Source organism: Talpa occidentalis, unplaced genomic scaffold (assembly GCF_014898055.3).
Source record: "Talpa occidentalis isolate TD23 unplaced genomic scaffold, MPIMG_talOcc4v2.1 talOcc4.8, whole genome shotgun sequence".
Classification (NCBI taxonomy): Eukaryota; Metazoa; Chordata; class Mammalia; order Eulipotyphla; family Talpidae; genus Talpa; species Talpa occidentalis.
In genome coordinates, this window is record NW_023605194.1 from 98318162 (window position 1) to 98341001 (window position 22840).

Here is a 22840-nt window from a genome sequence, read left to right on the forward strand (position 1 = left end):
GGGTGCCTCCCAGGTGGTGGCAGGGGTTAAGACTCAACCTATGACGCTATCCACAGCCACTGAAGCACAAGTTCGATCCCTAGCCAGGGAGCTACCCACATGGCGCAGCAGACCTCTCCTGACTTGCCTGATGCTCCCCTCAGCAATGTATTTCAGTCAGTCTGCCTGTTCTGTTCCCCATTCTGTCTCTGGTGAATCCTTTCATCCCCCATACCTCTGGCTTGTACCACCCCCCCCCCCCCCCCCGTTCTTGTATGCATAAATAAATAAATCTTAAAAAAAAAAAAAAAAAAAAAAAAACCAGTCCTGGGGTTTAGGTTGGAAAGTTTGCAAACAAGTTAAAAAGGTACATTGCTCCCTTCTCTTCGGTTAAATAATCTGTGGTTTTACTGTTTTGCGTCATTTGTAGGTATAGAGACAGACAGGAATCCTGAGCACCTTTGGCCTTTCACTAGTACTTCCTCCTTTTAAATAAATTGAAGCTTCTGGTCAGCTGTTGCTTTGCCAGTTTACATGCTGACCAGTTTGCATGAGTGAATGCAGTGGCTGTTAGTATTGGTGGAGCTGTTGGCTGCATGGTTTATTGATTGCTATTATGTTTTTCTGGGGCCTTCATATATTCCAGGTCTTAGAAGTAATTTCACTTCACAGAAAAATAAAATCAAAGCTTTCCTTGCTGCTCACAATGGATGGGAAGAGAAAAGGCGTTTGAGTCTTCTAGCATTTGAATGATCCTTACAGGTCCTTTTGTGTCAACTGTGGATGAAATGGCTAATGGTCTTTTATTGGGACAATAGTGGCGTGAAGAAATAGTTCTAAAGGGGAATTTTATTTTTCTATTGTTTTGCATGTTATAGAAGTAATAAAGAATTTAAAAACCAAAACTGCTGTGGAGACTGAATTTAAACCACAAGGCACAGAAATACTAAGATATTTTAGAGCATGGATACTGATTAAACCACCATTAGCTGATCCTTTTCTATGGGTTGGTCACGGTGTTTATGTACATTGTACACTGCAGCTTTTAAACCTCTCAACAGTAGTAGGAACTAGCTCTGAATTATGATCCTTGTCTTCCTCGTGATTAAAAAAAACAGGTCAGGGCCTCCCCGGTGGCACAGCGGTTGGGCGCTGGGTTGCGAGGCTGCCCCCGGCCTCTGCGGCGCTGGTTCGGTCCCCGGCTGCTCCCCGGCCACCGGAGGAGGGTCCCACGTGGCGCGCAGGCCTCTCCTGCCGCCCGCTGCTCCCCTCAGCAGTGTACTTCGGTCCTTCTACCTGCTCTGCTCCCCACTCTGGCTCTGGTGAGTTCTCTCGCCCTCCTGCTCTTCTGACTGTACCCAGTGCTTGTATAAACAAAGCAAACAAACAAACAAATAAATAAATAAAACATGCCTCTATAAAAAAAAACTTAAAAAAAAAAAAAACAGGTCAGAAGAAAATGAATAACTTGTCCATATTAAGATAGTAAGTATTGAAATTTGTTTATTTGTAATATACAAATATAAAAGTTAAGAAAATAATTATTTAAAATAACAGAATAGGAGCTTCCCTGGTGGCGCAAGGGGTTAAGACACAACCTATGAAGCTATCCACAGCCTCTGTAGCATGAGTTCAATCCCCGGGCCAGGGAGCAACCCACATGGCACAGCAGACCTCTCCTGACTTGCCCACTGCTCCCCTCAGCAGTGTATTTCAGTAGATCTGCCTGTTCTGCTCCCCACTCTGTCTCTGGTGAATTCTCTCACCCCCCCAAAACTCTGGCCTATACCCCAGTTCTTGTATGCATAAATAAATAAATCTTTAAAAAAATAAAATAAAATGACAGAATACTACTAAAAAGCTGGTCTTGAGAGTTTCAGCATTCTAAAAGGGAATGTGCTTTCTGAGCAGCTTCACAACTGGGGAACTAGGTGCTTTTACACATGTTATTTTATATCTTTAGTTCCTAGTCCATGTGATGTCTTTCTTGGTCAGAAATTAGGCCCTTAAATTATGTTCTTTCCTGTAAATTAGGTTCTTTCCTGATTTCTCAGGCTTGGAGGGGATAATTTGAGGTTTCATGTATATTAATCAGTGAATAATTTGGAATCAGTTTTATCTTTCCTTTGGGGCCAATTCTTCTGGAAGGCAGCATTTCCTCTTCTGAAAAATTTCTATCTGAGCTTTTTAAATTGGGAAAATTTGCCTTACCCTTTTAGTTATTTTGCATATCTTTAATATATTCACCCTAATAGGTTCACTTATCTACTAAGACCTGGCAGACATTTCCACATCTACGTTTTATGTTTCAGGAATCTGAGAGGCAATATTTTATGGAGTTTCATTAGCATAACAAATACTGCAGAGTTATATATTTTTAAGTTACAGAACCATTTTGTGTGTGTGTGTCTGTCTGAAGGTTTAAATTATGTGTGAAGGTTATGAATTGTGTTCTGTATGAGATAGGGCAGAACATGTGTATGCAGTGGTTATATGACATAAAAGCATCTATCATGGGAAGGAATTAAATGACTGGAAAGTGATTGGCCTTGTTAGGACACTGGAATTCAGGATATGTGGTTTATTTATTTGTTTTTAAATTCCCTGTACACAAAACTGCCTGGCTGATGTCAGTATGTGCTCATTTACCTTTTAATTTGATAGATGAAAATAGGTGTTTCTTTTTTAGTAACAAACCAGGAAATACTTTGACAGTTGATTTCCAAATGAAATTACATGTTATGTCATCTATTACTTTATTATTAATGTACATTATTGTTTTGAAAGACACCTGGAGAGCCAAATAAAATATTGAACATAATGTTTTCATTTTTACCTCTCCCCAAATGACCTTATATAAATAACCCAAAGTCTTCTTCCTTCATTGAGTCAACACAATCCCACATCACATATTCAATTTACTCTCTCTCACTTTAAGCTCTTGTAAGATGAAATAGTGAAGTGACAGTGTGGGTTAGCATCTAGAGGAGTGAAATGGTAGGTAAAATAGCTAATCATAGTCCTATTCGAAATGATTCCCTTGTTTCTTGTAGAAAAAAAATTTCTCTTTTATTCTCTTTGTAGTAGAAGAACTTTAACAGTTATGTGTCTTAAAGTCTTCACAAAAGAATATCCTTAGAATTCCTCTCTCATTACCAGATATGATAATAAAAATTTTTTATTATTTTAAACATATTTTAATAAATATTTCCTTGATATTATTGAAAATTCAGTTTTCAATAATGTTTTATTCAGGTTACACTTATCATTATGCTTTCAAAGAAGAACTAAAATCAAAGTTTTTTCTGAAAAAGCCAAACAAATGAATGTGGCTATTTCACCATCAAGTTTTTCATTAGATATATTCCTCGAAGACATGATCTCAAAGCAGTACTTAGAAACACTTGACAAATTACAAATCAATTTACTGCTACTTTCTGAGGATATTTTACATAGTCTTCATTAAATTACTGACCAAAAATGTAGAGTTTATTGACCTACATTCCTAGACCTTTTGACACTCATTTAAGAGACACTAAAACAATGATAGGAGGTTTATTTAACTACTCTCACCTGCCACCATCATTACCTAAAAAAGATAAGTAAACATTGATAAGACATCAGAGGGCCTTTTACAAACCTTTTAGCTCTTGGAAAAGCTTCAGGACTTCATTCTTCAGATTTCGTAGAAGAGAAAGAAAACTCTTCTTATTTCTCCTCCCAGAATATATCCAAGATTACACCTGATTTTCAGGGTTTCAGGTTGATGAACCTTGATACACTTCCAATTCTAGAGATTAAACAACATGAGGTCCAGTTCATAATTGGAGCCCAGTTAGCTGTAGTTCAGGGTAATGACTAGGCTAAAAAGCCTGCACATACTAGGTGGTTAACCACATTTTTCATTCCAACTCGGGTGTCTGGCAGACTTTTCCCCATCTGAGTTATTTTTGTTTGCATTCATGCTTCTGCACCTTCAGAGGTTAAAGAGGTCTTGTTGTATAACAAGTTAAAAACCTGTTGTATGTGAGCATTAGCTTTATTGTTATCTAAAAAAAGTCTCATCTCATGCCCAACCCCACACCTGCAAATATTTTGAACACAATTGTCTTTGTAGAAAGTATCTTTTTAGTCACTCGGGCCAGAATAAGGATTTCATTAAGTCGAGGTTATTAGTAGGAACATCAGATAGAATCCACTGGGGATTTATTAAAAAAAAAAAAAATAGGGCATTGGCTTCCCTGAAAAAGTACCTTGAATGATGAGTCAGCCAGACGAAGGGAGGCATTTCAGACAGAAGGATGCTCAGAAGATCAACACAGTGTACGTAGTACCAGGGACTGAAAGGTGGCTTTGGAGCTGCTTCAGGGTAAAGGCCAGTGTTGGCTGAGATGAGGGCGGAGAGCTCATCGTCACTGCATTTTGAAGGCATTGCTAGCTTAATTCAGGCGCTTTAGAGTTACCGAAATATAGTGGAAAGTCGTTGGGGAGTTTTGAAATGAGTGCATTGTGGGATGAATGCTGAACACATTTTGAACAGATCACTCTGTTACATGGTGGGGGAGAAATAGAAGAGCCAGGGGCATCCAGAGGGTCCCTCAGATTCTTCTCAGGTGGACCCATGTCATGGTGCTAGGGGAAGCCCAGTAGATATATTAGATTGCTAAGATTTTTTTTCTTTCTTTTTTTTAAAGATTTATTTTTATTTATTTATGCATACAAGAACTGGGGTGTAGGCCAGAGGTGCAGGGGGTGAGAGGATTCACCAGAGACAGTGGGGAGCAGAACAGGCAGATGTACTGAAATATACTGCTAAGGATAGCAGCTCAGAGACGGGAGAGGTCTGCTGTACCATGTGGGTCAGCAGCTCCCAGGCTGGGATCAAACTCATGTCACAGTGGCAGGCGATAGCTTGATAGCGCTGTGTCTTTAACCCCTGCACCACCAGGGAGACCCTGCTAAGATTTTTTTGTAGTTTCCAAAACAAATGAAAGGACAAAAGAAAGCAATTTGATGAGTAGTGGAAGAAATACTAAAAAGCTAAAAAGGGAATGATTATGATTTCTTTTGGTATGTGAACTGAAAACTAGTTTTTAATATAAAGTTTCTAATCTCAAATGCACTAGGGGCAAAAAGTTATAATTCATTTCAGGGGACCTGGAAAAAAAGAAAGAAATAGCTAACTCAAACTAGTTTATGTTCAATAACATATTATACTGGGAAATTAAGATTAATGGAGAATTTCTTTTTTAGACCATTAATTTTGAATTCCTTATATGATTAAGGAAAATATATTTTCGTATCTATAGCTAGAGATTTAATTGGAATACTTAATCAAAATCACAGATCTTTTTTACTGAGTTCTTTTCTTACAACGTGATGCTATAATATAATTGGTGAAATTACCCCTATATGACTCATAGACTTAATGACAATTCAAAGTTGAGTAGCCTGTATAATTTGATCTACAGGATCCTAACATGTGTTCTCCATATGGTCTAAGTTATTTAGAGTTAAGTTATTTAAACCACAGCAGGAATAACAGCAACAACAAAGTACTTGTGCTTTTGTGTTTTTTTCTAAGTGCAGAGGAATTTTTTTCTTCATATAAAGCGTTTGCTGTGGCTGGCAAATTAATCATTTTGTTTTTGTCATCACTCATTTTAAGTCTTGTGCCTCTAAGAACTTTGGTTTCCTCTCATGGAACCAATTCTAAGACTTAGACTATGAGGGGGACAAGGATGTATGCCCTATTTCTTTACAGAAAGCTCCAAGGCCATTCTGTCTTTTCCAGACTTTCATTTTAACTTTTTTTTAAAATCTAAATTTTTAACATCTTCTCCATTTTTGTTATTTTGAAATGCACATAATTTCAACCTCTTTTCCCTCCCATATTTGTTAAGTAAATCACATCCATGTTTTTAGTCTGAAGTCCTGTAAAATGAGGGCAGGGTTGACCTTGAGTCCTTTGTTGGAAAGATGTTGGTTGATCCTCCTTAGTTCCTGGGGGCCTCTATTGCTAGAGTATCCCTGATTTGCCCAGGGCCCAAAGAGTAATATGAATTTCCTCTGTATACATTAGGAGAGTTATTCATTCAGTCAAAGAGCCTGAATAGGGCCTCCCTGGTGGTGGAGGAGTTCAAATCTCAGTGCTATCAAGCTGTCACTAGCTGCTGCAGCATGAGTTCGACCCCCAGCCAGGGAGCTAAACCACATGGCTCAGCAGACCTCTCCTGTCTCCCTGCTGCTCCCCTCAGCAGTGTATTTCATTTCAGTAGATCCGCCTGTTCTATTCTCTACTCTGTCTCTCGCCTGAATTCCAGTTCTTGGATGCATAAATAAATTTAAAAAAATCTTTAAAAACAAACATTGTAATTGCATAAGTTCCTAAAATACATTTCTAAAATACAATTCTGAGGCACAGTTTTCAAGATTGAATCTCTGAGGTTGAAAATTTAATTACTTTTCTTAAAAAACATAGATTTTTGCCCAAGATATATGATATGCATTGACACCTGTACTTAGCAGATTTATCTTTATGATTTTCTGAGCCAATTTCTACCCCTCCTTGGGAGAATACTTTTCTCCCCACTGAAAGGTAATTAAGAATCTTAGCTATGGATAGAAAGTTTTGTATTTTACTAGTGAGTTGATTCCTCTATTAATTAAGACCATTTAAAAAAAATCTGAGTTTAATTTTTAAAATCTTTGTAATTTGACTTCTAATTTGCTTCTCCTTTTTGAAGTTCTGTAAAAGTAGTGACATGTTTTTAAAATTTTTTCTTGCTTTGGTGTTTCAAGGAGGTAAAAGTAGGACATCCTAAATTTGGCAACAAAGTAGTTTCCTGGACTTCTCAAAAATACTAATTCCTAGATTCTACTTTTGACCTACTAAATCAAACTACCGGAGGAGGGAAGGCAGAGTAAAACTCCAAAGATGGCAATTAAAATGCGTCCTCAGTGATTCTAATGTCTCCATGCACTCCTTTCCAGATGACCTTGGGAGTCCTGTGAGCATCTTCATGGGCAGAGTTTATTTACTTAGAAATCCTCTGCTTTTGGAAGTGAACCATTTTAGGATGTTATTACGTGCGGGATTGTGTCCTGCTGAAATTCATATTTTGAAATCCCGATTCCTCCAGTACCTCAGACCGTACCCATATTTGGAGGTAAAGTCTTTTAAAAAAGTGGTTAGTTAAAATAAGGCCATTAGTGTGCCCAGAGGATAACTGTGTGAAGAAGCAGCAGGGACAGAGGGTGGGGAGAGAGGGGTCAAAACAGGGGAGGAAGAGCACAAGAAATTATTAGGTGATGGGTTGAGGGTGCTATGGGGGTGGGAGTACTATATGGGGACTACACCTCATGGGAGAAATCAAGTACTGTCCCAAAACAAACAGTGTTGTAAGAAACTAAAATAATTTAATTAAAATAATAATAATAATAAAGACAATCATCTACAAGGAAGGAACAGAATTTGCCCTTATGGACCTCAGGAGAAATCGAACTTTCTATACCTTGATCTTGGGCATCTAATATCTAGCACCGTGGTAATGTTAGCAAACTAACATACCGTAGGTGTCATATACCATTGGAAGTGCCACATAACAGGGAACATACAGTTTTTAACCTTTGGTAACATAGTTAATTAAATAGTTTTTCAAATCTACTATCAGAAATTTAACCCATACTTATTTATGATAGGATGAGATAAATATTTTTATAACATGTTTGGAAACCTGTCTATAATGGGTTTTGACGTTATATTTGAGAAATTAATTTGTAAATCCACTTTTAATGATCGATCATATAAGCTTAAGCAGTTATCAATAGTTATGCTTTGATGAATTCAGAGGCACATAGTGAAGGCACAGATGTATAAAGTTATGAGTAATCAGGCTCTTAGATAAATCTTTTTTTTTTTAAAGTTTTTTTTTTTTTTTAATTTATACAAGAGCTGGGGTATAGGCCAGAGTGGTCGGAGGGTGAGAGGATTCACCGGAGACAGAGTGGGGAGCAGAACAGGCAGACGGATCCAAGGCACTGCTGAGGGGAGCAGCGGGGAGACAGGAGAGGTCTGCCTTGCCATATGGGATTCTCCCTGGCTGGCTGGGAATTGAACCGGCGCTGAGGACAGCTTCACAGTGCTGCGCTCAACCTGCTGTGCCACCGGGGAGGCCCTCTTAGATAAATCTTAAAATGTGTGGAGTGGTATAATTCTTGATATAACTGACCACCAAGTCATACTGTAACATTATAAACAGATAAATTAAAAACAAAAACACACTCATTTTTATCAGTGGAATCTGTAATCTTGCTAGAAAGTAAGAGGACACTAAAAATATTTTTTTAGCATAAGGTATTGGGTTTATTGAGAAGAAATAAGATGGACTTTGTAATCATGACTTCTTGAACTTAATTTAACTGAGTGTCAAGTGTTGAGATGTTGGCAATTATTTCAGGCAGAATCTTTCCATGAAGTTATTTCTATTCCCTTTTATCTGCTCCTAAATATCCCTCAATTCATTGCACTTTTGACAGCATACACACTTTAAAATAGTTTGATTTAAAACATATAAACATCAGTTATATACTTTATTAAATTGATAAAGATTTTTCCGACTAAATTTTAAAATAGTTTTCTATTTGTTTATCTGTTTCTTGAGTTCATATTTGGCTGCTGTAAATGTAGGCAGGTAGAGCCAGGAATCTGAGAGGCTTTGAGAATCCACTTAAGTAAGCTCAGAAGAATGTTTCTTTAGAAAAATAGTCAGAGAAAGTTATTGGTTAAAATGTGGATATTCTGAAAATAGTTATAGTCAATAGAGAAGCTTTTGAATTCGGTAACATCATCATTGAAATATATTTGTTTTAATTTGTGTATTTTCTTTTTTTTTAAAGATTTATTTATTTGTGCATACAAGCACTGGGATACAGGCCAGAGATGTAGGGGATGAGAGGACTCACTGAACTGAACTATACTGAACTATACTGCTGAGGGGAGCAGCAGGTGAGACAGGAGAGGTCTGCAGCCCCATGTGGGTAGCTCCCTGGCCAGGGATCTGCAGATAGCTTCATAGGTTGCGTCTTAACTCCTTATGCTACCAGGGAGGCCCTAATTTGTGTATTTTCTAAACTCCTCACGGGGACAGAGACTGTGTGCTTTGTGTTTCCCAAACCATTTATTTTTATCTTGAGCATGTTGGAAAATGTTGCCCAATTTATCTCCTTCTCTCTTTCTCTCTCTTTCTCTCTCTCTTGTTTACTTCTTTTCATTCCTCTTATATTAAACTTTTTAAAAATTTCTCTCTGAATGTCTCTTTTTGGGTCTTCTCCTGTGTTATTAAGCATGTGGGTGACTCAGGTCACCCTATTTTCCCCTGGGGATGTCCTGTTACATTGCCACATTTGTGTCTTTGCTGTCCCATAAAAGCACCATCTCAGGGACTTAGTACCCATCCTCTGTAACTGGATTTCCTACTTCTTTCAGGTCTCTGCTCATATGCCACCTTAATATAGAGAAATTCTCTGACAGTCCTAAATAAAATAGCAGCAAGCCCTGTCATCCTTGTATTGTTTGTTTTTACCCTATTTGATGTCATATATTTATTGTTGGTATTCCATGCAACAGGAATTTTTGCTTTGTATAATGCTGCAACTTCATCTAGAACAGGGCATGGCACATAGTAGGTGCTCAGTATATCCCTATTGATTATATAAATGAATGAGATGCCCTGATAGTACATACATGTGTGTGTGTGTCTCTCTCTCCCTGTCTCTCAAGATTGCAAAGTAGTCCATTGGTGCATGGAAGAAATGGGTATACCTTGATATATTAACCACTCCCTGACTGAAGGATGTTTAATCATTTGGTTAAAATAAAAAAGACAACCTGCAAAGAGTAGCTTTTTACATACATCATTTTCTAAATATTTAAGTAAAGCATTTCTCTGGGATTATTTCCTAAAAATAGAAATTTTAAGTCAAAAGGATATGAAGAAACATGTGAGGATAGCTGTATTACAGTAGAGCTTTAGTAACAAAACAAATAGGCAGCTGGATCTGGCCTGTTTGCCGTACTTTTCTTAATTGTACTGGTTTATGTAATGAATGTACTCCTATGAATTAGAATGAGCTTAGCTATTTATTACTGGGTAGAAATGAGAAAATAGTCACTGATCATTTTCTATATGGTTCTTTTGCAAACTTAGATGAGAAAAAGGTTCTGGGATCTAGAAAAAGCATCTTGTAATTGATATCAACTGGGTCCCTTGAAACATGAAAGCTGTGCCTCTGGGAATGGCAGGCAGGAGTCCATAGAACTGTCTTCATCGCTTCGTAGCTTGTTTGGTCTGTGGCTCCTTTAATTCCTTGCCCCAGTTCTTATTTCCAGTTGGAAGCACAGACTGCTCCTTCCTGTGTTTCTTTCTAATCTCCTGTCTCACCCAAGGCTTTGTGTTCTGATAGCTAATTGGTGTCAATAGTATTTTTAAATAAACCTCGAGTTTCATTTATGAGTTTCTGTAAGTTTTGTCCAGGGGGAGCATCAAAGATATTTCCCACTGGGGCAAAGAAGGGAAATTTCTGGGAATATAATTTCTGGGAGAAACTAGCCAGAAGATTAATGACTCAAGCAATCACATTGCATGTGGGGACCGGGTGGGCACTGAAGAGTCACTTCTGCTAATGTAGGATAGGCTCAGTCTATTCTGAGACTGGGAAAAATTATAGCTCTCTTGTCACTTCACATTTTCCTTTCCATTTTTATTTTCTGCAAGCCTTTTAGGTTTTCCTTGTACTTTTCTATCTTTTCCAGAAGGACTTAGGGTTGAAAGGAGAAATAGATAATACTTAAGCTTAAGCTAATTGGTCTTGGTTCTAGTTAGCTCTTCAAATAGATTAAGTTTGAGGGAAGCTCCAAATTTGGATTTTGCATTATTTGTAAGCTTTAGTTTTTATTCTTTTTTTAATTTCCAAGTAACACAAATAATGGATTGTTGGTTTCACACTAAGAGAAATTTATTTTCATTTTAGAGTCATTAGACAATGATTATTTTATTGAGGTGGATAAATGTAGAGGTGGCATTTTGAATCCATATTTGTATTTTTTTCATTCACGAGAATCTGACATACAAAGATTTTCTTAGGGATAGAGTGTCCTGTCCTTGGTTTTTCTTCCCCAATCACACTTAGAAATAAAATACTTCAGTCTTCAATCAGTTTAAATACTGATAATTGGGGAAATAGCAAACAGTAGCTTGTTTTCCTGCTTATTGTAAAGGAAAATAAAATGTTTACTTATTGGGAACACTCTATCTTCCCTAAGTCTGTCTCTACTATCTTTTTCTTCTACTTTCTTGATGGAGCCCTCTCTTATCTGAGCAAACGCTTTTCTTTGTTAGTTCATTCTCTGGGTGGATTTACGAGCCACCCATTAACCGCACCAGGAGCTCTGACTATTTTCAGGTGTAGTAGTGTGAAATATATTTTTTCCCTGTCATTTCTCTGATTTTTATTCTCCATTACTGCCTTTTAAATATTCACAACATGAAAAACTTACTTGAATAAAAACATCTAATTTTTTTGGGAGATACATGAAGAAAAGTTATGAGGAGAGGCTACATTCATTTTTTTAGTAGGTGACTGCTGGAAAGTTGCTATTTAATAAAATGAACTTTTTAAGTTAAGTGTGATTAGAGTTAAAGCAAAGTCTATATCTAACATTTTCACTAGGAAAAAAATGTAAGAGGTCTGTAACTACATATGCACAATACATTTCACAGGGCAAATAATTTTTAAACCTATATTAATTGGACACATCAAAACAAAAACAAAAGATGTATATGATGGATACATTTCAGAGAGCCTTTCAGTAACAATAAACATTCCAAACTTCATAAATTTCTTCAGACTCTTTCATCAAGAATCCTGATGGGAAATTATGAGACAGAATTTCTTGGGCGAATACCCATACCTTCCAGTCATTAGAGACTCGTAAGTTTCTCCTTCTATTTAACAATTACTTTGGCTTATTAGTTAAATACTATTAAGCTGGAAGTGGTCAAATACTAGATAAAGTAAAATTTGAAAGTTTGTTAAAATACAAAAAAAAAGTGTTTAAATGGGTTAAAGTTTAAGAATATGTTGTTGGGGCCCTCCTGGTGGCTCAGGCAGTTGAGCGCAGCACTGTGAAGCTGTCTGCAGTCTCTGCAGTGCCAGTTCGATCCCCGCCGGCCTCAGAGCAACCCACATGGCGAAGCGGACCTCTCCTGTCTCCCCCGCTGCTCCCCTCAGCAGTGTATTTCGTCAGTCTGCCTGTTCTGTTTCCCGCTCTCACCCTCCCGCGCATCTGGCCTGTACCCCAGCTCTTGTATAAGTATATAAAAAAATACTTAAAAAAGCATATATGTTGCTTAACTGAAATGAGTTGTTTAACATGCAGACATGAAATGTCAAGATTTCTTTTTTCAGTGTAATATCTGTGTCCAGTGGAGATATTAAATGCTGTGATTCTTTCTGAAGCAACTCGTGTCGACTTGGTAGATTATTTATTATGCTCTAGGTAACAAAATGATAGCTCTAGGGGGTTGGTAGTTATTTTATGAACATGTTTGGGAGATTTCATTTTGTGCCTTTTTGCCATCTGACCTTAAAACATTATTTTTGGTTAATAGATTTCTATCGAGGTAACATTGACTTATAACATTATGTGTCAGGTGTATATCATTATAATCCAACATCTACATACTCTGTGTCATGACCGTCTATCCATCACCATATTGTTGACCCTTTGCCATTTCTCCTACTTCCAATCCCCTTCCACTCCCCTACCCTCCAATCTGGTCTCTGCATCTAAGAGTTTGTTTTCATTTTGTTTTGTTTGTTCATTTGCTTTGCTTCTTTGTCTTCCACTATTGAGCGAAATCAGAATTCTTGTCTTATTTCTCTTAACATAATCTTTTGAAGTTTCATACATTTCATCCTTGTCACAAATGGAAGATTTCATTGTTGTTGTTTTTTTTTTTTAAATAATGTGTCTAGTTCATGCTATATATCAATATATGGACTGTTTCTATATTGATTATTGTAAATAATATTGCAATGAACATAGGGGTACATAAGTCTTTTTAAATTTCTATTTTTGTATTCTTTAGGTAAATGCCCAGAAGCGGAATTGAAATATTCTTTATCTATGTGCTTTTTCATTTCTAGTCAATGCACTGTTACGTAAGATGGATTAGAACTGAACTGGGGAGCATCCCAGTAGTATAAACCCTATTGTAGTTTTTTTTTGTTTTCTTGAGAAATCATGTCAAGTAAACTTAAAGATCTGAGGGAATGTCAGTGCTTTCTGATAACAGCTAGCTTTAGTGAGGAATTATCCCAGGCACTTAGTTACACATTTTATATACATGCTGTCTCTTATCTATTTGTCAATTCAGCTAAGAAGTTTTCTTTTTTTTTATCCCCACTTTCTAGGAGAACACTAAGCCTCAAAGAAATTAAGTAATTTGCCCAAGGACATATGATAAGAGAACAGGGAGGGACAGATTCAAACCCTGATCTGTTTGTCTTTAAAGTGCACCTTTTCATTTTGCACACCCTTTAACATTTTTAGTATTTTGACCTGTGACCTGATTGCTTTGTTAATGTTTCTAAATACTATGTGAACAGCAACATGCATATTTGTTTACTCATGGAAGGAACCACATTTATTAAATCTTGCCCTAGCGCAAAATGACTGGGCAAGAACAAGTATAGATGAATTGGGTCCCTTACTGGAACTCAGTAGCCTGCATAAATAGACCTAAGCCAAGATTCTTAGGAGATGCAGTTAGGTGTCTTTGGCAGTATTGTGAATTCCTCCTATCGCTATGAATGTATTGAGTTAAATCTCTCTAAGATAACAGAAAATTTAACTTCTAGAAAAATAAAGAGGACCAGAAGGTGCTTATATATTATGAATTCATGTAGTACTAAAATCAAGATTGATAAGGTTGGATACCATTATAAATCATATTGCTTTGGAAAACTTACACAGTTGTATTTTAAGACCCACCGAACCAATGACAAGTATTTCCATTTAATGTAAACACACCAACATTTTTGGTTTAGGTCTAGAAAAATACATAGTGTTCTTTCTCTTTCATCTTTATTTCATATACAGAAGAAGCAACACAGTTAAGTGTGTTTTTTTTTACTATCTTGAGTTAGGACAATTAAGTCATATATTACCATATGCATCTCTAGTTTAAAAAAAGATAAAATATATTGTGTTTTTTCTAACAAATTTTTCTAACAAATTTAACAGCCCAAATATTGTTTGGGCTCTTGTTGCTTTTTGTACTTTCTGATTATTGTCATTACTTTTGTCCTATTTCTTTGTATAATCCAAGGTACTAGGCATGGTGCGCCAATCTAGTGATTACTGGTATTCTGTGCTTTTTGAAAGTTCACTTTATGCCAAACCTACATTAGAATGAAAAGTGTACATTAGTACCTTTCCTTATTAACAGGAAGAAATCCAATGAAGAGTTTTTCTTTTACAGGAAACAATGAAAAAAAGTGTTTTGCAGCTGCTGCTCTAGACACAATAGCACTCAGGGCAAGGAGAGGAGCCCAACCAAGCTCCTTTCCTGGGAGCTGCTTTATATAGGCTGTGGTTTTAGGCTTTATGTGTTATTTGGCATGATTGGGTAGGTTACATTTTTGTTCTAGGAAGTCTCAAAATTTTTTCCATATAAATTAATGATAGTTGCATCTTTATACCATTTTTGCTAATGAAAGACTTCATAGGAACACTCAACTTTTGCATAATAATAATAATAGCTTTTGGATAATAATATATTTTTTAAATAACACTGATTCACAAAAATATTACAAAACCCTTTCCCTAGTATTCAGTTCATTAATGGTTAATATCACCATGTGTGATCAGTGAGTACATCTTTGACTTTCTTGATTATCTCTTCTCTTATTTACTGTGGGTAAGATGCTCCATGCATCACTTCATTTTCTCTGTGAGAAATATTTATGACTGTGGCATCATAGGTGGCTTCAAGTTTTTGCTCTTTCTCTGAGCAATTTTTCTTCTTTTTAGATTTTTTTCTTTTCTTCTTCTCTTCCTTTATTTGTTGTTCTTCCTCTATAGTAAAAAAGAATATAGAAATAAGCACTTGGAATTAATCATTTAGAAAAGGAGAAATTAACTTTGATTGTAAAAGTTTTGGATCCTCACTAATTTAGTCTTTCCTGTTGGCTAAGGAAAAGAATTGCACCAGGGAAAGAGAACAAAGCAAAGAGAAAGTGGAAATTTGATCACAAAGATTTGTAATGTTCCTCATAAGATGTCATCAGTCTGAACTATATGAGCATTTAGATTGATGTTAAAATTAATTGCATGTGAGAAACACAACATCTATAGAGAGTTAGCGGTAGAGGGCTGGGTTCTTAAGACTATTGATAATCGAGTCTGGAAATCCATGTGCTTATATTCATAAGTCTGGGAGTCATTATCATTTGGTCTGGTGATCAATATCAGTCTATCATGAATCCTTGGAAATAGTGTTTGAGCTCTTCAGATATCATGTCTCCAAGTACTAGTTAGCATTTCTTGTGAGAAATAATTAAAAATTCCCTGGGGAAAAAAACCACTTATATATAATTATGACTGTGCTCCAAAGCCTTAAGAAATCCATGGTAAAAAAAAAAAAAAAAAAAAAAGAAATCCATGGTAAACCTAGGGAATAAACAAGAGAACCAGTGAAGAGTGAAGAGTTGGGAAAACCAATAAACCAAAAGACTCAAATTTTCATTGCTCTTTGCCATGAACTACCAGTATGATTCTGATCTTTCATTTCTCTGGTTCCATTTTCTAAAAATTTTAAGTGGGTTTTATTAAGTGAGTGTTAAAATACCTTCTATCTTTGAAACTCTACTTCTATCAATTTTGATCATCATTCCATCCAAATGCATTATTTATTGCTGATGTCAGTTAGCATCATCAGTCTTCATTCATTCATTCTTTCTTTCACTCATACATTTTTATTGAGTATCTACTATGTATCAGGCACTGTTCTAGATACTTGAGATATATAAGTAAATAAAACTAGCAAAGATCCCTATCTTCTCCCCACATCTCCCAATATCACATTCTTAAAGACAGAGACAAAATAACAACAACAACAAAATGATAAATAAGGAAATGTACATATAGTATGTTAGTGTACTAACATACTATATGAAAAAGAGAAAACATATCAGGACGTTGGGAATATAAAGATGACAAGAAATACTGATATTAATCATTTGCTAAGCATTTATTCTTAACACTCTATAAGGTAGATATTAACACTTCTAAAAGAAGGAAAAAACTAAAAAAGAAGAAACTGAAGTTTAGTGAGATTAAGTATTTTATCCAAGGATCAGAAAGCAAATTCATGATTTGAACTGAGATTTTTCTGATTCAATATCATGACAGAATGTTATCTCCATCAATAATTAAAAATTGAACAATTAGATAACACAATTTAAACTGTGTAAAAATAGAGACCTGTTAGTCTTGAATAATAGTATTATTTTTCTCATTGCAAAGCACACGAAATGAGAAGTAGAAGGTCCTCTTCCAATTCCATTCTTTAAAGTTTATTATGTTAAGAAGTTGTAATTCATTATGTAGCTTTTAGGCTTAAAAAATATTTGTATTAATATTTGTATTAATTTATCTGATCTTTTATTTATGTTAGTTTTTAGTGTTTGTTTTAAAATAGAAATGTGAATTTTAAACCCTTGTTCTCTGTATTTTTTTATGCTAAAGATTATGAGCATTTACTCACATATACACTTTTTAACAACTGCAGAGTGTTATGTCACGTAGTTTTGCTATCACTTAACCATTCTCCAATTTATTGATATTTGGTTATTTATTATAGAGATATTTGTCCCCCAAGTCCCACCCAATCTCTCTCTTTTCTTAATATCCATTAAATATGTTCCTTCTAGTAGTGATGAATTTAAATCTTTACAGTAGACTACCTAAAGATTTAGAAAAGGAGTAGTCCAAGCTCTGTTACTGATGGAAGTGACCTGTGGTATTTAGTTGGCCCTCAATCAGAACCAGTTACTGCCTTCCTGCTTTTCATGTTTTATGTGCTGAAAATCTGACTTGGCTTTGTGCCTGCTGGGGGCATGCAGTTTGTTGGCTTATGCAGGCATTTCAGTCATCAGGCTGAGAGCTCAAAATATAGCTAGATAAGATTATTAGTTGCCCCCAATTTATGGTTAGATATGATTGGAAAGAAATGTGCCTAGAACCTCACTTATTTCTAGGATCTATGGTCAGTCTTCCTGGGAATGTGCTAAATCTCCCTTTTGACCCTAGATGTAGGGGTGATAATATCCTCTGTGCCTTCTTTAGGGCCACCTCTTAGGCCAATGGGTCTACCTAATATTGCCAGAAATATTTTCTGGGTTATTTTCTTCATGATTTTGGTATGAACACACCCTGTCGGCAGGTACCTCTCTTATCCAAACTCTAGTTCAGAAGATTGCTCATCAAAGATAACAGTTCTTTCTCAAACAAATGGGGCTTTTAAAAAATTGTACCTAATTTGTGGCTAAACTTCTTAATGAGAGACTTTTTAAAAAATTGTACCTAATTTGTGGCTAAATTTCTTCAAGCACTTACAGTCAGAAGAGACTTGCTTCTATTGAATGGTGCTACCTCAATTTGTGGCTAAATTTCTTAATGAGAGACATAAGGTCTCTGCTTTTGTTTGTATGTTGTGTATATCTCCCTATGTGCTACATATGTAAGTATTTTTTATTTTCAAGTCGTAATATTAAAATTAATTTATGAATGATGAATTATCTTTTTTTTAATAGAGGCATGTTTTATTTATTTATTTGTTTGTTTGTTTGTTTATACATGCACTGGGCACAGTCAGAAGCGCGGGAGGGTGAGAGAATTCACCAGAGCCAGTGCGGGGAGCAGAGCAGGCAGAAGGACCGAAGTACACTGCTGAGGGGAGCAGCGGGCGGCAGGAGAGGTCTGCGCGCCATGTGGGACCCTCCTCTGGTGGCCGGGGAGCAGCTGGGGATCGAACCAGCGCTGCAGAGGCCGCGGGCAGCTGTGCAACCCAGCGCTCAACCGCTGCGCCACCGGGGAGGCCTGAATTATCTTTATTTTAAAAGTACTTATATAAATTATTTCTAAAACTGAAAACAACAAGTAACCCAAAAGTTGTTTTTTTTTTAAAATATTTATTTATTTATTTATACAAGCACTAGGTACAGTCAGAAGCGCGGGAGGGTGAGAGAACTCGCCAGAGCCAGAGTGGGGAACAGAACAGGCAGACTGATGAAATACACCACTGAGGGGAGCAGCAGGCACTGCAGAAGAGGTCTGTGCGCCATGTGGGACCCTTGCTGGCGGCAGGGGATGGAACTGGCGCTGCAGAGGCTGTGGGCAGCTTCGCAGCCCAGTGCTCAACTGCTGTGCCACTGGGGAGGCCCCAAATGTTTTTTTTTTCAAGTTCATGTGCTCTGGAATAATTTTTTACTATCTAGCTTAAATTTGTTGCTTAAATAAAAACAAAGGTGTCTTTGAGTTATATTTTTTATTATACATGGGTTTACTAATCAAATAAGCTCAGGCTATCTCTGTTATATAATTTGTCAATGTGAAAAATACCTGCCTAGAAAGCAAAAGTTTTTTTTTTTTTTTTTTTTTAGATTTATTTATTTATGCATACAAGAACTGAGATGCAGGCCAGAGGTGCTGGGGATGAGAGGATGCACCAGAGACAGATTGGGGAGTAGAACAGGCAGACTGACTGAAACACACTGTTGAGGGGAGCAGCAGGCGAGGCAGGAGAGGTCTGCTGTGCCATGTGTCTGGTGGGCCAGGGATGGAACTGGTTCTGCAGAAGCTGTGGATAGCTTCATAGTGCTGTGCTTAACCCCTTGCCCCACAAGGGAAGCCCTCAAAGCAGTTTTGTGCTTTATGTTATTTCTATCATCAGATCTTTGATTAACTAAGTAAATCTAATCTTTTCAATAGTAAAAGCTAAGTTTGGTGTAGAACTATGTATAGTTTCTATATATGCCTTTGAAATCTTTGGTTAAGTGGATAATTAAGCATTGTTTTATAATAGCTGTGATCCCATTTAGTCAAGTGTTTTAAACTCTTTTAATGCTTTTGACAAACTTGCCCAAAACAAATTCTAAATGATGCCCTTTTGACTTAGTTACTATGAGACTTTTTCCCCCCACAGTACCCTGGAACAATATCACATAGATTTGTTCACTCTCCTTATGAAAAAGAAGGCTGTTAAATTAATTAAGTCTTAACTTGGTTTATTCAGCTGCATGGGAACAAGCATGGTCAAATGAGAAGTAATACTAAAAGATCTTAAAATCACAAAAAAATCTAAAAGGTTCTGGTATTAAATTATTACTCACAATTCTGATTATTATTTTAAAATATTGTATGCCTAAATATTAGGCAAATATCCTTGTTACCTGCACTTTAACAATGACCAATTTACAGTCTTTTGTCATTTACTGAACGTGTTGTTTACTCTGATGCTTTTACTAAAGTAGTCCATGATTGGAGAGATATATGGAAAATATTGGCAAATGCATTGGTGAAAACATATCAGATTAATAAATATATAATTGAACTCTTATCTTTGGTAATGACTGTGAGGTAAAATAGATTTGCATTTCACTCTTTTCTAGTTATAAATCCTATGTGTAGGTAGCAGTAAGTTTCCAAAGGTTAAATTACTAACAACTACACATTGAGAATATCATGCCTCTACTTGGTGAAGCTTCCCTTAGAGTTGACAAATATTTTGGTAGACCTGAATGAAAGTGCAATTATTTTAAAAAGTTAAGTGACAGCATGATTTTTATATAAGTAGAAATTTATGATTTCCTCATCTAATCCAAACAGATATTTGACCAAAATTCTGATGATACACATTGGATATCAGCATAGCTAAGGGAGAACTGCAGGTCTTGCCTGAGAGTTCATTTATACCTCTTCTACCTGTGATTCTCCCTCAACACTCTAACACAAGTACTGTTGACAGACTTATTATTTCTGCATTCCAGACTGTCAACTAATTATTTGCAAATGCATGGAATGCACAAACATTTGGAGGCTGGCACTGAAGCTGATTGAAACACTCCTTATGATAATTAAATTATGCTCTGATTCTTGTGTGTTTCAGAAAACAAAATTCCAAGAATACTCCCTTGTAAGATTTTTGTCAGATCAGATAGAATGTTCCGAGCAAGAACCTTAGTATTGCACACAAATCAGTTTTTTGTTCACTTCCTAACTCTCATTTCATTAATGTCTCAGGCCTCACAAATTAAACCCATTTTATTTTCTATGATGTTGAATGTTGTACTGAAATATCATAAAGGGGTATGAAAGAATGTTGTTCAAAAATGATTAGAACCTCCAAAAAAAGAGATAAAAAATATTGTATGCTTCTTTAAATGGACTTAAAATTTGAGAAAAAAGGAATTTTATGGATCAAGGTGACTCTAGAAGTTAGGTGATTTAAAATATCTTTCTATCAGAACGATCACTAGGCACTAGTTTTGTGACTCATTTCTTTTATTAAAATGCAAATTCTGGGCCTCCCTGGTGGTGCAGGCGGTTGAGCCCTGCACTGTGAAGCTGTCCGCAGCCTCTGAAGTGCAGGTTCGATCCCGGTTGGCCGGTGAGAATCCCACATGGTACAGCAAACCTCTCCCTGGCTCGCCCGCTGCACCCCTCAGTAGTATATTTCAGTCTGTTTGCCTATTCTGTTCCCCGCTCTGTCTCTGGTGAATCCGCTCACCCTCTCGCACATCTGGCCTGTACCCCAGTTCTTGTATAAATAAATAAATCTTAAAAAAAAAATGCAAAGTCTGGGCCTCTCTGGTGGCGCAAGGGGTTAAGATGCAACCTATGAAGCAATCTGCAGCCTCTGCAGCATGCATTTGATCCCCGGCCGGCCAGGGAGCAGCCCACGTGGCACAGCAGACCTCTCCTGTCTCCCCCGCTGCTCCCCTCAGCAGTGTATTTCAGTCCATCTGCCTGTTCTGTTCCCTACTCTGCCTCTGGTGAGTCCTCTCACCCCTGCATTTCTGGCCTGTACCCCAGCTCTTGTATGCATAAATAAATAAATTTAAAAATAAATAAATAAAATGAAATTCTAATATTTCCCACAAATTTACCATATGGGATAAAAAAGAGGATATATATTTGGAAAAAGAGTCTATTTATCTTTGTATATAATGTTATTTACCAGAAGAATGAGCTCTAGTGAGACTAAACAGAGAAAGCAATTATTCTCAACTCTCTACTTTTCTGGAAAAAAAAGTATTTTATTCAGTACATAAAAAGTTCTTCCAAATCAGGACCAGTAGCCTCCATGAACACTGGTGAAATTTATATTACTTGTTCCCAAAAAGCAAGGAGTTGAAAAGACACCTGAAAAGTGTTTATGCTCTTCTAAGTCTTGTTAATAACACAAGAGTGTAGATGGTAAGGAGTCTTAGAGAGGGTTGAACTGGAGAGCTGAGCGTGGAGCTTGGAGTGGGGAAGATTTTCTAGCCCTAAAAAACTGACAATAACACATACCTCAAGGTAGTATAAATATACATAAATAAATATATCACCAAAGATGTCGAGAAAACAAAAATGTATCTAAATGAGAACTTCAAAGACTTTTTCTTAAATGATTGACTTTTTACAGCAATGCAGAGAATAGAACATGACAGGATAAGAAACAGACCTCCATCTCGGCAGACGGTAGTGTGCACATGCTTACACAGAACGCATTTTCTAAAGAGATAGGGATTTGAAGGTCAGGATTAAGAGATCTAGAATTTCCATTATCCAAGTAAAGTGATTTCTAATTCATGACATCTGAGATTCAGCTGTCAAGGAAGAAAGAGCACAGAGAACACCAGCTCCACCCTGACTTTACCTGCTGGTTAAAAACAGGTCTAAATTCTGGTTTTTAGCTTGAAGCAAGATATAGAAAAAGAAAGGAAAATGAGAGAGATAAGAAGTAAGCAAAGGAAGGAAGAGTGAAGCAAGGGAGGGGGGAGAAAAGAGGAAAGGAGGAAGAAAAGAAGAGAAAAAGGAAGAAAGAAAGGTTAAAATATTAGAGAAATACTATTTATACTCTAGAAAATATGCGTTTCTTTTTCTCAACACCTAATAGTCATAAAAATCTTGGCATACCATTTAGGATGTCCCCTAATGCTATCCAGAGAAAAGTAAATTAATTTTTTTTTTAATAGCATATCCACTGAGTCAGAAAGTAAGAATTACCATGAAGTACACTGCTGATTCTGCGCACCATCAGCAGATCGAATAAATTAAATTAATTTTGATTAATCATAAATACCATTATCTTATTCTTAAAGTGGTTTGAAGAATTATGTAGTGAAAACTCGGAGATTATAAACAAGGACAATGAAAAGTTATTAAAAGATAACTATCTTTTGCCAAGGGTAGGATTTAATGTTGCTTATCTCCCTTAATTTTCTGCCCTCAAAAATTTCTGTGAAATGTTTTTTAATTTGTGCAAAGAATTATTAATGTCAAATGTAACCTCCTGGTTTCTCTAAGGATTCCAAAAATAAAGTATGATTCCGATTGCTTTATGTGTGATTATCTAAGACCCAACTTTTTCTTAAATATCACTGTGTCCTCTTCATACCCACTGACATTTTAAAAGATTCATCTGGGGCCTCCCTGGTGGCGCAGTGGGTTGAACACCACGCTGTGAAGCTGTCCGCAGCCTCTGCAGTGCTTATTTGATCCCTGTGCCTGGGGAGAATCCCACATGGT